Source organism: Lampetra planeri, chromosome 33 (assembly GCF_965212315.1).
Source record: "Lampetra planeri chromosome 33, kcLamPlan1.2.h2, whole genome shotgun sequence".
In the NCBI taxonomy this organism is placed as follows: Eukaryota; Metazoa; Chordata; class Hyperoartia; order Petromyzontiformes; family Petromyzontidae; genus Lampetra; species Lampetra planeri.
The window spans coordinates 11,221,966-11,238,315 of record NC_136139.1 but is presented as its reverse complement, the minus strand read 5'-3'; the positions used below and the strand labels follow the sequence as shown (position 1 = coordinate 11,238,315).

At 42.2% G+C, this 16,350-nt stretch overlaps 2 long non-coding RNA genes across 2 annotated transcripts; both read left to right on the top strand.

Annotated features, from left to right (window-relative positions):
* The first annotated feature begins 3,148 nt into the window (after positions 1 to 3,148).
* On the top strand, positions 3,149 to 8,298 carry LOC144729535 (uncharacterized). The gene is made up of 9 exons (XR_013587720.1): positions 3,149 to 3,271; positions 4,197 to 4,319; positions 4,936 to 4,992; positions 6,064 to 6,190; positions 6,309 to 6,398; positions 6,720 to 6,901; positions 7,052 to 7,085; positions 7,932 to 8,031; positions 8,158 to 8,298. It is a non-coding gene; the product is annotated as an uncharacterized LOC144729535 (long non-coding RNA).
* Positions 8,299 to 9,328: 1,030 nt separating this feature from the next.
* On the top strand, positions 9,329 to 15,966 carry LOC144729792 (uncharacterized). Its single transcript, XR_013587765.1, has 9 exons — positions 9,329 to 9,445; positions 10,148 to 10,248; positions 10,499 to 10,623; positions 11,758 to 11,810; positions 12,041 to 12,108; positions 12,946 to 13,055; positions 13,417 to 13,567; positions 14,626 to 14,677; positions 15,390 to 15,966. It is a non-coding gene; the product is annotated as an uncharacterized LOC144729792 (long non-coding RNA).
* Positions 15,967 to 16,350: the final 384 nt, after the last annotated feature.

The following is a 16,350-nucleotide window of genomic DNA, read 5'->3' as shown; positions in this document are numbered from 1 at the left end:
ATGGAGTGAAAATTGGGGGGGACCAAATCTTCCAGGGGGTCTAGGGGTCCCCCCCAGAAAAAAATCTAAATTTGAATACTAATTTCCTGCCTAAATATTCAAAAATTTACTTACACATGGGATGGACTTTTTATTTATTTTTTACAATAATGTCTAATAGTGTATTGTTTCCATTGCTCTGTTTTTTTATTTTTACCTTTTCTTGTTTCATTGTATGTAATGGCAGAGATTAGGGATTAATAAAGTACAACCATAACCACAATCATGTAAACAGAATTCTGTGGCCAAGGTTTAGCAAATTGTTGTTTTTATTTACATAGCATAGCAATTTTTTTTAATATTGTTTATAGCAATATATTGGGGGGGGGGGGGACATTTTGAGCATATTTTAATATATATTATAATTACGGCCTTGATATTTATTATATAACGCGTTGTCTGTGTTCCTGTTCATTGTGATTATTATTGCAATTAATGCGTTATTGTGATGTTGCTGTGTTAGATATGTTAGAATCATGAATTCAACTGTAGCATAATATCACACGGTAACTGCTGACATAGATGAAAGTCGGGTATACACAAACCTGTTGCGTTAAATCACGGATTCAGATTAGCACGGTATGGCTTACGTACGCACATCAACCAATAATCAAATAACAATTCTCCACCACGACGGTAATGATTATTTAGTGTTGTGTATTATATAGTTCTGCGTCCAACCAATATCCATATCTTATACTCAAATTAAACTCTTTTTTATTTGACTAGATAAGGCCCATTAAGCTATATAGCTCTTTTTCAGAATCAATCTGACCACAAATGATAGCTCAACATCACGTGGAAAGATATAGCAGCCAAATACTCTAAACGCATCTTTCTAAATGTGGAGGGAAAACCCGGAGAACCTGGAGAAAATCCACGCAACCACGGGGAGAGAGGACACGCAGACTCCAAATATATAGGCGTCAAGATCGGGATCGAATCTACAGCCTCCTGTATACCAGGCGAGGGAGTGAACATCTCGCCACCGGGCCACTATCGATAACATCTCTCAGTTGATCAGAATTAGTTCAAGCAAGCCTGGCTCTGCCGATGAAACACACTGAAGTTTTTTTTTATATATATTTGACCGATTGGTTTAAGGGGTGGGGAACGTCCGGCCCGCAGGCGTATAAGGTCCGCGAAATCATTTGGTGTGGCCCTGCCAAGGCAACCGCTGGCGGGACTCGAAATTCAATAAATCTAGGAGCAAACCTGAAAAAGCAGTTGCGAGTAGCAACATCATCATCAATACCAGCTAACGTCACACGCCTCGCCTAAGAGAAGCAGTTCCAGCCCATCACATTAGGGGTGAGTTAATTAAATGTTTGACCAAATATAACAGGCACATTTTTAAGTTGATAATTTTGTATGGCCCGCGAATGATGTTATAAATATCCAAATCGCCCTTGGCAGAAAAAAAGGTTCCCCACCCCTGGTCTAAATGAACGTTTTGGCCACTCCACCGCCCCTCGTGGGAAGGCTTCCTGGCTGCTCGTGCGAGTAGTTCGGATTGTGATCTGGGATGTCGACTTCATGGAGACATTTCTCTGCTCTCTGATAACTTATTGTTGCTGCTGCTGCTGCTGCTCGGACTTTTGCTTTCATGACATTTCATTAGTTGCTTATTCACGTTTTATTTTATGAGGGTTTTAATTTGCTTGATAGTTATTATAAATAGGATTGGGCCCTAATATATATAATTGATATACAGCGTTGTGGGATGCAATTAGCATGAATTACGTGATATAAAATCGAAGTATTATTGTCGAAACCGGTCCGAAACCGGTCAACCTGGAAGATGAACACAGGATTTAGCAGTCTTTTGAAATACGTGTTCAACCAGGTTAGTGTCCAACTGTGTTGTTGGCCGACTGGTTTGCATCGCATGACATTTCTAAGGTTGGCTGATTTCGCGTCTCTCATCTTCTTGATGTATTTGCCTCCGTGCAGTTTGCCGTTCTCTGTGTGCTCTGTGTGTGATGTCCCTCTGTGTGCTCTGTGTGTGATGTCCCTCTGTGTGCTCTGTGTGTGATGTCCCTCTGTGTGCTCTGTGTGTGATGTCTCTGTGTGCTCTGTGTGTGATGTCCCTCTGTGTGCTCTGTGTGTGATGTCCCTCTGTGTGCTCTGTGTGTGATGTCCCTCTGTGTGCTCTGTGTGTGATGTCCCTCTGTGTGCTCTGTGTGTGATGTCTCTCTGTGTGCTCTGTGTGTGATGTCTCTCTGTGTGCTCTGTGTGTGATGTCCCTCTGTGTGCTCTGTGTGTGATGTCCCTCTGTGTGCTCTGTGTGTGATGTCTCTCTGTGTGCTCTGTGTGTGATGTCCCTCTGTGTGCTGTGTGTGATGTCTCTCTGTGTGCTGTGTGTGATGTCTCTCTGTGTGCTCTGTGTGTGATGTCCCTCTGTGTGCTCTGTGTGTGATGTCCCTCTGTGTGCTCTGTGTGTGATGTCTCTCTGTGTGCTCTGTGTGTGATGTCTCTCTGTGTGCTCTGTGTGTGATGTCTCTCTGTGTGCTCTGTGTGTGATGTCTCTCTGTGTGCTGTGTGTGATGTCCCTCTGTGTGCTCTGTGTGTGATGTCTCTCTGTGTGCTCTGTGTGTGATGTCTCTCTGTGTGCTGTGTGTGATGTCCCTCTGTGTGCTCTGTGTGTGATGTCTCTCTGTGTGCTCTGTGTGTGATGTCCCTCTGTGTGCTCTGTGTGTGATGTCCCTCTGTGTGCTCTGTGTGTGATGTCCCTCTGCGTGTTCCCTCGCTGTGTGGTTTGCGCCATTTTCACCTGAGGACGAGCGCTTGTGTTGCGTTCGAAACGTCGTGATCTATTTTAATTGTATTTCTACATACGTGACTTTACCGAAAGAACCAATTAGTATAGCTACTACTATATTTGGTTAAAAGCTGGTTATCAGAATATTTTAATATATAATACTTATCAGGCCCCATGGTGTAAACAAGGGAAATCTCCAACAATTTTTTCTCTCTCTGGCCTCTCCTAGTTTATACCATGAAGGGGCATTGCCCGGAACGTCGACCCTGTTATAATGGGGGGGAGGGGGGGTTGGTCACGTGGTCGCCGCGGGTCACGTGGCGTTGACCACGTGCCGCGTTAGAAAAGAGCGGGAAATTTTAACCTGCGTGCGCGCGCTCAAAGTCGTAATTTCAGCAAATAACAAAAATAACGTTATCGTTGTAATTATCATCATCGACAACAACACCAGAGCCTTCTCGCTCACAAACGGTAACGTTATGCTGCAATCAGTTTGTCAGATGTACAATTGTGCATCGACTCGGGTTCCCTCAGCTTAAAAACAAAACAATTTGGGTAGGCCGCAAGCCTCACACAATCACAAACTAAAGCATCGGGCACACAACAACAAACATACACAAAGCCGCCTACGTTTTAAGTGACCTCAAATCTCGTAATGCCACCTTTTTTGTCGTGTATATATTGTTTAAAGCGTGTGGTAATTAGCGTCGGTTTTTAAACCATTTAAAGAGGAACGCATCCTCTTCCACCGCCACCACCAACGTCACCACCTTCACCACCACGAACGTGGCCACGACCCATGAGAGGATTGTTCACTGCGTGTCTCGCTGTGTGCAAGTTGTGCCCAAGCGTTGTGGTTGGTTGGTGGTGGTTGTTGTTGAAGTGGGGAGCGGTGGCGCAGTGGTTAGCGCACTGCGCTACGAACCCGGCATCACGAGTTCGATTCACGCTCAAGGTTACCAACACCAGTGACGATTGTCAGACCCGGTCCTGGGCCTTCTCTAGGTCGACTCGGCATCAAATGAGTATCTGGTGCGTTGTGTAAAACATCGCCACTGGTGAGACAAAGGCGGTCGGGCGTGGTGCTGACCACCCACCCCCTCGTGTACCGTTCAGGCCTTCACATGTGCTCGCTAACAGCACTTGCCCCTTCAGTCTGTTACAAGGCTCTACATCTTGTTGTTTTGTGTGTATATATATCTGTATATATATTTGTGCATGAGGAATCCGTCTACGATGGAGATTATCAAAGTCTGCGCACAGCATGTCCTACATAGCTCTGCGTCTAAATGTGTGTTTTTTATATCCGACAGCTCGCTTAAGAGTGTTACAAGGCTATAGAGAGATAATGTTTGGTGTTGTGTTGTGAGCAATGTCCGTCTCCCCTCTCTGATAGTGGTGTTGGTGCTGGAGAGGCGGGAGGACCATAGTTGAGGCGAGATGTCGTCGGTAGCAGCGGCGGAGAGGGACTTGGACTGCCCAGACCTGAACAAGATCGTTTTGATGATCGCTCAACTTCGTAACAACGACCTCCCTACACCCCTTGAAACCCTCTCGTTCCCATCGAGAAACGAAACAAACTCCTGGCTGAAGCCTGCTTAAAGCATCGCAGATCTGACAGGATCAGTTGCATTCCCGTTGACTTTAACTGGGCGTAGATGATGAGTTATTATTGTTATCATTGCGCATCTCTAAATGTGTAGTGAGAAGCTCATACCCTGTCAACCTGTACGGCTTACTCGTATTCTTGTGCAGAGAAATTTAGTTTTCAGGCCGTTTCAATACGGGGAAAACAATCATATTTTTGTCTTATTTATTTGTGTTTCTCCCTTGTGATGGAATGAACGTTGAGATTTGTAAGGGCCACGTGGTGACCAATTAGGTCTGAATTGGTCTGTAATAAGGTAGGGCACTGATAAGGGGTTGACAGGTATGCAGATTTGACAGGATCACTTGCATTCCTATTGACTTAACTGGCTGTAGATGATTTGTTATTATTATAATGCCTCTCTAAATGTAGTAAGACGCTTCTAAACACCCATCAGCTCTATGTGGTAATTGCACTTAACTCCATATATGATTGTACGTTATGATACGTTTTCTGAGATTGCATATTTTCTTACATTCCACAACAGAATACGAGGAAAATAAACTGGTCAATACCATGGCTGAGGAAAAAGAAAAGGCGAGATGTAAGCGCTGAGTAGTGCGTGTAAGATAGTGAATCTATCTTCAGATATAAGGGTGGTATCATGAAGATACATCATCTATTTTTACGCCTAATGAAAGTGCGCCAGACAAAATGTATCGTTTTTTTGTTTCCTGAAGAAAGCTAATTGACCGACACATCCACATCTCCCTTTTCCTCCCAGTGATAGAATACAATTCATAATAAAAGATTTTGGGTTAGATCGCGTAAGTATAAATGTGTCATAACCCTCCACCACCCGACACAGCCAGGAAGGTTTAGAATACAAATATGTATGTACAGTATGTTTAATTAATCTGTTTAATAACTGGTTTATTGAAGGTGATGGCTGTTCTCCATATCTGGAAATGGAGATGTAATGATCAGATTTTATGTTCAATTATATGATTTATGTAGAGGAAAGGCTCACAAGAAAGCACCACTTTTACTGTTGTGTAGAATCACAGTCAGAAGAACCAAAAGTTATTTTATATTGTCTTTATGCTGTAAGTTCTAACATATAATTCACTCGCGTCGTCACGTGTACAATTACGCCTGTCACCGCTTATTAGCAATGCTCAACAATATACTCTTCAGGCGAAATGTCATTTCCACCAAGAACGAATCCTGTGGGAGGCTTTTGGGAGTTTAGCCAAAGCGAATTGTTAACCAAGGGTTCTCCGTAAAACAAGTTTAATTTTAAGGCTGAGATTTTTTAAATGAAAAAAACCCCCAACATTTGTGAATTATAATAACAATGATGACTGAGTGTCAGCCAAGGAATGAAATACGTCATAGAGGACACGTTCCCAGAAGATGGAGCGATGAAATCAGCTCAAGCGCAGGTGTTGGGTGGATTATTACATTGCAGCTTGGGTTGTCTTTATCCAGCAGTGGGTGATTACAGTTCCATAGGGTTGAACTGCTAAATGCTTCTCAAAAATATGGTGAAACAGCTCTTAAACATTTTTTCTGTTGGAATGTCATTTCCCCTGATTTAAAGGATTAATGACAATAATTAGTGCCGCATTGTACGATGATCATAATTGTATAATTGCTATGTTCATTGTTAAAGTCAATGCAGATGAATTAAAGGAGACACAGGAAAAAATAAAAGAGATTGGAGTGAAAACCAGGGAACTTGATGAGCAGTGTGTACAGCTTGAGCATAAATTGGAGCGCAAAAAGACTGCTTGTGAAACGTAAGAGCATCAAACACGAGCCATTGCATGTGTCTGATATAATGCCACTGAAACCAATATTTTTTGCACAATGACCAATGGAAAGCATTATTCGTGCCTCTTCATTTCATTCTTACAGCTTAAAATTGCCTCTGACAATATTAGTGCAACATGAGTTGACTCAAAAGTCCAAATTGGAAGATGCCAAGGAAAACATGGCAAAGGAAGCGTAAGTATCGTGTAATGTTACAGATGTTAATTTGTCTCGCCATTCATGTTGCTTAAATTCACCCATGTAGTGTATTCTTCATTCACGGAATTCCAACCGCAACCTAATCCTTACAAATAAATGTACAATTTATCAGCCGTGGGACACAACACCTGCTCAATAATGCCTTCTTTTGATTATATCACACACAGGCTGATAAATAACAAGGACAGTGTTATCACCATATGGCAATGTTTTCAACTATGATAATTATATCGCGGGGAGTAGAAATATTACATGCCATTACTGGAGCTTGTTACCTTTGGTTTGTCACACACCCAGGAACTATTATGATGAACTCAGGCAACATTACTTGACGATTTGGAATAAATACCAAGAAGAATACAAGAAGCTGCCACATTTTATACATTTCCACAAGCAGAAGGAGGAAATGGAGGCCAACAAACAGAGACACGACGACCTGGCCATGGAAGTGGAGGATTCGCAAGGGGGCACCTTGCAAAGTAACAACTGACGCGTCGATGAGAGTCAATACGTTTCTGTTTTTGTTGTTGCCTGCGAAGTTTTTGTCTAAATTGTCATTCATGTTGTGTTGAACATGTTCATAATCACAAACAGGACTGAACAGCATCTGTAATGTTGTCTTTTTTTAGGTCGGTTAAAGACGAATGAATTGGTGGTGGGGACGTATCCTTTCAGCTCTGCTGGGTTTGTGAAGTAGAGGTAACTTGTGAGTGCTGATTTAATTCCGACATGACTCCAGCACTTTAAAATCGGTCAGTTTTTTTAAATCAGTGTACAGACAGTCCTCGACTTACGAACACCGTCAGACGTTTTGAGTCAGCCTTGAGCTCGGAGTTAGTATTGGTGTGTGTGCGCATATGTGTGTGATGGAGACAAAGGTCGCCGGGCGTGGTGCTGGCCACCCACCCCCTCGTGTGCCGTGCTGGCCTTCATCGCCGCTGCCTTGAACAGCACTTGTCCCAACAGTCTGGTAAGGCTACACAGGAAATTGTCGTTATTGTGTGCGTGCGTGCAAGTTCCCCCGTTTGTGTGTGCGTGTGTGCCATTGTTACCGCACAAGCAAGCCAGCATCGGGACTCAAGGTAAGTCAAAAGAAAACTGATATATTTTTTTCTAGTTATGTTACTTTATACGATTTTTTATTAACTATACAATATTTATTACAGTATTATATGCAAATGTAAAATAGTTCTTATTTAGGAGTTTAACAATGCTTCACTTTGTCGACCTGTAACACATTTTATAACATTGACCGTATGTGCATTCAAATACAGATTTACGAATGGGTCTCAGGATCGGAACGCGTTTGTAATTCGAGGACTGCCTGTACACATGCAGCGATACGGGCATTCACAGAGTCAGTATCATTACCACGTTGTACCTCCTAACTGGTCACATCATCGGAGTTGTTCACTTGCACATACACGTGTAGGATCTGATTTTGAAAACAAACATAGTTTTAAACACTCATTTATGTGCATCGGAAGAAATCCTCAAGTGCACATTCAGGGTCCAGACGCAGGAAGATACATTGGAATCTGAAGCATTGGCTGCGGCTAAGCAGCAGTCATCTCTGCACGTCCTGGAAAATGAAAGTGAAATACTCAAGGTACAATTCCTGGCATTTGGGTTAACAGAGAATGTAAAACAAAATTATAATGGTGACCCTCATTTGAAGTAAAGTCCAAGTTCTTCATGAAAGAAAGATATAACCTGATGCTGTTTTACTCGGTAGTTTCAGAAACATCACGTCTCTAGTGGAGCCGTCATCAGGGACTGTGTGGACAGTACTGACAGTCAAACAGACACGGATGTACGCCACGGAGGCCCAGTCTCCTTATGTCTGCCACGAGCACAAAACCGCGACGACTTGCAGCACAGGCTAGTAAAGTTACATTTGAGCAGTTCTTGTACACATGTGTAGTGGCATAGAATAAGTAATGTAGCAGCATAGCGCTGGCTGCTGGCGGGGAAGGGGATCTGCAGCTTACAGCAGCCTTGACGTCAGCAGGCCAGGTGATACCTGGTGTAATATGGCCAAACAATCCAAGATTTATAATGTGTCATATTCAGCAAAAAGATGAGACGGAAGAGAGGGTGGCATTGAGAAAATGAAGCTCAATGGACCTAAACAATACAAAAAGAAACGTTTTTAGTTTGGTCTTGAAAGCACGGATTGTAACAGATGACCGGATTTCAGAAGGCAGACAGGTGTACATGCAACAGCTATCTGAAAAAGATTATTACATAAGGAGAGTGTGATGGAAGGACAAGTAAGGGAAGGCTTTGGAGGACAGCATTAAATACAAGACAGTAGAGGGTGGCCAGATGGTTGAGGTATGAGCTAGCATCAGTACCTGGGTTCGAATCCAGGTCTGTGAATAAACGGGGTTCTTTAGTGTAGCAAGCTGACAGTCACAGCCCAGTCTCCAATGACTGCACAAAATAACCATCACTTTAACTTTGGTTCTGCACTTAATTCGATGAAATTCCAGTTTTTAGAATTAAATATATGGGTTTGACTGTCATGTGATGAATATTACTTAGTGGCAGAGTGGGTGGAAAAGTGCTGCCCCCTGCTGTGTGAAGGTCATTTGAAGGGATCTCTTAAGTAGCTCTGTGATGTCTGCATTTTGTGGGCTGTTCCCCAACATGAATTGTTGCACTGCCCTGCATGAGATACGGATGGATGACGTCGATAGTACAATCGAGATAAATCTGAGTAAAACGATTTTTCGAAGAGAAAAAATATGAATTAATGTTGCAGCTGCAGGAAGTGGAGGATACTAACCAGTGAATGCCACAACGTTCCACAGGGGATCTTCCAAGTGACTGAAAGTGTTCATAGAGCTGCATTTATAAAGTCATGGACCAGTTGGCAATTGGTTATGTAACCCACAACTGCATGCATTACAGGGAAAGGGGACAGTTCCCACAAGTGGCTCTTTCACCAAATCAAGTGGAGGTCGTGATGCAAATTCCTGCAGAAAAAGCTCAACCATCACTCAGCTTTAAAGAGTTCGGTGGGTTTTGTTATTAATAATTATCCGGCTCGGTGGCTCTGCGTTAGAACGGTCGGCTCAGATAAAAGTCGTCCCACGTTTGTGGGGAAATCAACAGTGGTTGTCCGATGGATAAATTTATACCTGCCATAGGAACGTGGAATTCCCACCACTGACTCAGGGCTATAATTGGCTATTAATAGTAGCTACAGTTTAGTAACCAGTTTTTTTTCTCAAAGTTTTTGTAAAATATTCAAATAGATATTTTCTTGAGCCAATTTATACAGAATATTAAATTTAATTTGGAGCTTTCGTGACTGCAGGAATTACTCTTTGGTTCTTTCGGTAAAGTCACGTATAAAGATCAAATAATAAATTAAATACTAGCATACGACGTTTCGATTACAGCACAAGCAATCATCATCAGGTATAAATGAAATAGAAATACAAATCTAGTATACTTAGAAATGTAATGTAATACAACAGAGAGTCGGATAATATAACAGTCAACACCCTACCTGGTTGATTACGTTCTTCCTGAGAATGCGAAATTTGAGAGAGCGATAAAACACAGAACCAGAGACATATAGACAGACATATCACAGAGATACATAGAGAGAGACAAACATGTGCCTATGTTTGTGCTTTCAAAGCACATTTTAATCATGGACATGCATGTGATTTATTCAACTCCGTTATTTTTCTTTTTATCTCATTTACAAGCATGGAATGTACGTCCGCCAAAAATAAACACCAAGTCCAGTCAACCGCCGCGCATGCCTGAACTTCAGATCCATCTTCAAACCGACAAAACATGTGGTCAGGTAATTATTACAATTGAAAAAATGTATCGCTTCTACGAAAAAAAGCACATCATATTCTCATTCTAAGACCCTCAGGGAAAATAAGACGTACCTTAAACTTGTGCCCGTGTCAGTGAAGTTATCTAAATCTGGTCACGCACACAATGGATTCATTACAAGATGCACCCCAAAATTTTGCTTATCTATAATAAAAACTGAGAAAATAGGTGCATCTTATAATCCGGGGATCACGGTATTTATCTTTTCCTAGGGAAATACAGGAGACGCCGCTGCAGATGGCAGCAGAATTGCTCTTGCGTCTAAAGCTGCGCAGGGTTCGAGAAAAAACATCTTCAAGGTTGTACAGCTGCCTGCGTCACTTCAAGATCGTATGAGGTGAGTCAGTCTTCATTCGACTGGCAGTTATTTAAATTTACCAGGAGATGAAATTTTGCACCTTTCGCGAGGGTGGCCTGGGTTGCGTCATTTTAGTGATGAAAACAATTTCCTTGGAAACTCGCTTCATCCCGTTTGCAAGGGTGTGCATATGAACCTTATGGCGGATACCCCGAGGAACAACAGTATCACGGCTCTCGCATAATGTCCGTGATGCAGTCATTTTTAATCTGTTGATGGTCGGCGATGCAGCAATCGACTCATCTCGACGAGCCGTAGACGATCCACTATTTAAATCTTGACTTAAAGCTTTCGTGACTGCAGGAATTCATATGCTTGGGTCTTTCGGTAAAGTCACGTAGATAGGTTCAAAGAAAATAACCAAAAACTACGACGTTTCGATCGCAACACAAGCGGTCGTCTTCAGGAAAACAACCGCTTGTGTTGCGATCGAAACGTCGTAGTTTTTTGTTAAGTTTTGTTATTTTCTTTGAACCTATCTACGTGACTTTACCGAAAGACCCAAGAATATGCACTATTCAAAGTTGAATTTTTGGATAACGGATTTTTGATGCTAATGTTTGGCGTTTCAACATCGCGGAGTAGCACTGATTTTGGATTGATTGGTACCCCAGTCGCAGAGTGAAGTACACCCCTGGACAAAATCGTGTCCCAGAAATTAAATATTTAATTGCCTCAAAACCATTTTGTATTATTTGGTACCCCGGGGTACCGCCATGAGGATCATATTTCACAGCAAGTCATTTTAAATACACACAATGTCTAAAAACTTTAAATTTAGAAAATCTCGACAACTTAATACACAAATGAAACAAAGCTAAGGTGAATTGCACGAATTTTTTTTATTGTGTACACAAGAAATAAGATGCCAGTTATGGTAATGAAAGTAGACCAATTCGGCAAGTAGAGCCAATGCAAGAAAATGCACGGAATATACATTTCAAACAAATTGGCTCAAGGTGGCCAAAAACACTAAAACGACGCAGTCAAATCAAGAGAACAACGCAGCACTGGACTACTGGGGTCGAGCACCTCACAGTGTGCGGTAACAACCAAGTGCAGCTTCTTTAGAATGAACTTCAGTAACAGCGACCGTGCATGCTGTTTTTACAGACTTCAACGAGAAGACGTGCCTAAAGAGAAGGACAAAGCACTACAAGACAAGGGTACGCTGGAGTGGATGGGAGTTGTGTTTTACGGGAGCATGGGATACAGGGAAAACTTGACCACAGTTGCCAAAATTTGTGAAAGTTAATTTTGATATTTTTGTTCGCGACACCCAAAATCTTCTTGACCTCCACATACCAACCATCAGTGCAGCATCAGCAGTTGATCATGTACTGAATGATTTATTTCGGTCAGTTGTACATTTCTGACACTCCCTTATATCTTTAAGATGAAGAAACTGACATCAAACAAATGGAATGTGAGAGCAGAAGGTGCAGTCAACGATCTCTGAGTCAGGTACCCCACAATTGCGTTACAGCTGGTTACTGATCTTGTGGAAATGCCAACACAAGAACAAACTTACGAGCATTGCTCTTCTGTAAACTTTATTCCAAACTAAAACAGTCAAAGTTATTTGCTGCTCAAATGAGCATGGGGGGGGGGGGGGTGGTGCTTACCTATTTACACCCTGAGCCGGTGGTGGAAATTCCACGTTCCTATGGTGAGGGTGACTATCCATTGGACAACAGTTGTTCACTTCCCCACAGGGTGCTGTCCATTGCATAAACCCTGGAGGGATGATGGGCTGAGTTAACCCCCAACCAGGATTTGAACTTGTCACCTTCCGATTGCGAGCAGCTTACTCTATCGTTGAATCACCTGGCCGGTTCCTGTTTTAAAATAGCCTCGTAAATGTTATAGGCTATTGTAAAATCACCTCCCACTTGCAAACCAGTGCTCTGTATACCTTGTTCTGCAGAGGGACAGCTGCTCCTGGGGTCTTCCCTTGGCTCCACTGCCAGTAGGGCAGCATTTCAGTGGTTAAGATGAGATGTGATGCATGGTGCTTTGAGTTTCTGAGCTATATAAGCACCATATAAATAAAACACCTTACATCTTACATCTTTAGATGTGAACGTTATAAAAAGGTTGCCTATTGCATCATTGAAAAGGGAGACCTGGGATACACAATCTACAAAGAATTTAGGACATCAAATATGTATGTACAAGCAAAATGACTTAACAATCACAAAATAACCTTTGCCACACAGTTTTTCCAGACACATTTCAAAACAATAAACTGTCAATAGCAACCGCGTATAATTGTGTTGTCATATTGTTGTTAATATACAGGAATCAATTGGATATGCCGAGTTGTCCACGGTCTTTGAAGAAGATGAAACTCCTTCCCAAACCTCGCCGACCACTCTGGCGAGACAAGGAGATGCCATTGTTCCCGCGAGGTACATATTTCCCAAAATAATAAAACGATGCCAACAGCAATGCCATATCCATCACCATAATAGTTAATATGTAATTGCATTATTTGAAGGCAAGTATGGAATGTAAATTTCCATTTTAGGAACTAGTAATCAGAAACTAAAAAAAAATGTAATTTCCATCAGGCCCCATGGTGTAAAGTGCAGTCTCCATCTCTTATTTACTCTCTCTAGCTTCTCTATATGCTATAAAGAATAGCCATTGCCCAAAATGTCACTCATTTTATATATATATATTTCATTTTAAGACTCATGTATTTCATTTTAAGACTGTTATTGATGAATGTGTTTTGAAAAATATAACTTCTGTGTATTCCTTTGGCAGCAACGCAAGTTCACTCAAAGCACCGCACTCAACTGAAGCCAATGAGAGTGGTGAAACTTCAATGGAAAATTTTTTTGATATGTTTCTGCCAAAATCTCCAGGCTTCATTTTTACCTGCAGACCAATGTTTAACACCAGAACCTCAGCACAGGTGACATTACACAATACACTGTATAAGCACGACAAAGACGAAGGATCCCCCGTATAGCCTCAACAGACTATTAGGGCAAGTGCTATTAGCAGGCACCTATGAAGGCCGGCATGGCACTCGAGGGGGTGGGTGCCCAGCACCACGCCTGACAACCTTTATCTCCCTACACACCGCATTATGTACCCATTTGAGGCTGAGTCGACCTAGGGGAAGCCCAGGACCGGTTCAGATAATCGTCACTGGTTTTGGCCTTGAGCAGGAATCGAACTTGGGTCGTCAGTTTCGTTGCGCAGCGCACTAACCGCAACACTACCGCTCCCAATATAAGGACTACACACGTATAGTTATACTGGTAGGAACTTCCTGGTTACACCAGCCCACAGGGGATTATTGTGTCCGTCCGTCGTGCATCCAAAAATGGGAGGGGTGGGGCTGGGTGGTGAAGGGAGGGTGATGAGGGGCAGGGTGGGGATGGGCTGGGTGGGGAGGGTGGGGCTGGGTAGGCGGTGGGAGGGGTGGAGCTGGGTGGGGAGGCGCTGGTCACCCCGTGGTGCCCTTATAAAACTCAACGTTTAACCTACTCACGCCGGCTTGTGCCCGCCCTCACAGTCGGGCATATTTGCGGAATACACCACGCCGCCGTTGACCCTGGCCACTGACCGAGGAACCCAACGTTCCTACCAGCTCCCTCCACAGGAATGTGTTAGACGCGAGTAAAATTGAGAGTGACACACCGTGTGAACAGCATGCTGCACGTATTAATACAAAATATGTGTTCCCGGAGTTCGAAACACATGCAGACAAATCAGCAATAAGAACTATTTTAAATACCATTCTTTGATACCACAGTATGTTTTGAATTATCACGCTCTTTGTTCAACACGTACTGATGTTTCCACGAATGGATAATAAACTTCTAATTTCCCCAGGGGACGTGTTTTAGTTGTATCAATATGCAAATCTGGCCCAAACAGTAGTGAAAGTAGCACTTTAGTCATAGAATGCTTTTATAACAATACGTTGCAGCTAAAAGTGAAATGTATCGTCTTGTTTTTCAGAATCAATTTGGAGGCGCTTCAGAGGAGACATCTCATGAAATGTTTAAAGCAGGTATGCACTGACACAATCATGGTCCTATATTTTATATTGACTAGGTAAGAAAATATTTATAACTTGCTTAGGAAATTGAATAGATTCGTAAAAATAAGCCTCAGCGATAATGAATACAACCATATTCGGTCAAACATTAACATAAAGTGTATACACGTGTACAACACACGCCTGTTTAAGTGCTTCAGCAGAGCACCCCAGATAGTGAAACATGCGCCTTCATTTGTCTTCACATCCCCCAAAACAATGTGAAAGGTTACAGTATTTATATTTAATTTTGATACGGTACTCAAAATAACAGTAATGCCCACATTCAAATACGTTTTTTTTGCAGTCTTATGCCGTAAACATGTAGATGATTTCATATTATATGGTTATTTCGGTAAAGTGAATAAAAAGTAAGTTTTAAGTCAAAATGTAGATGATTTGTCGTAGTTGTGTATCGCACAAACGACTTAAAGTAAAAGAAAATGTCAAGCAAAGGACATCTTACATGGCAAAAACTGAACATGAATGCTACATCAAATCCACTTAGTGTGACACCATTACTCATTGCTGCCATCACAAATTAACACAAAGCACTTCTTCGATGCTAATGGATTTTGTGTTCATACATCCCTGATAATGCGTCTGCATTAAGATAAATTAATACATTAACAAGCCCAGGCCAAGCTCTCCTGTTTTTCTTGCCCTTTCACTTTATTGAATGCAGCAGCTTCGACTGAAGCCACTGGAAATGGCAGTGAACTCCCGCAAGGATTTACTTTGTTTAATGCTCCAAACTCGGATCGGAACGAAGGGTCCAGCTTTCCACTTGACTGCTGGGGCAGCAATAGCTCCTCGACTGGTCTTAATGATCTTAACATGCCGGAAATTTTGGGTGGGCGCACTGGATTTAATTTGTTTTAATGAATAGTATCATAACGTTAATGCCATTTTAAAATCTATGTATTTTTCGATAAATGGACCACTGACATACACTGCTTTTAAACAAAAAAGAAGCAAGTTTATCAGTACAAAAAATGAATCGCCAGGGATGAAAGATATGTTACAAAGGTAATACTTTACTAGTTATGAGCTACATCAGTGTCCACACCATGAGCATCAGTTTAACACGTAGTAGGCTTTCACGACCAATATCATCCATAGTACAGGTTTTTTGGATTCAATCGCGTAAATGTGTCGTTAAACCCACCACTACCCGACACAGCCAATTAATAAGGTTTGTCACGTTAAACAGAACATGCCAATTTGTTACCAGTACAGTACATTGGTGTGTTGGAGAGCAAAGCCACAACATTAATTTTTTTGTGTAAATGTTGTGGCATTCTTTTTTGTAAATGTTGTGACTTTGCTCTCCAACACACCAATGTGCTGGACTGGTAACAAATTGGCACGTTCTGTTTACGTGACAAACCTTACTAATTGGCTGTGTCGGGTGGTGGCGGGTGTAACGGCACATTTATATATTAACGAAATCTAACCCAAAAAACCTGTATTATGGACCATACGCATCAGCCACAATGAATCCATAGTCGAAGTGACCTGGAGCGCGAGTCTGTACGTAAGGGGCAGTCATTTCTGCTGTGCCTGCGATCCCAATTGAGAAATTTAGGGGGAATTTTCAAAGTTGCCAGATTTGGAAACCGACGCCGGCACACAATGACCGACTC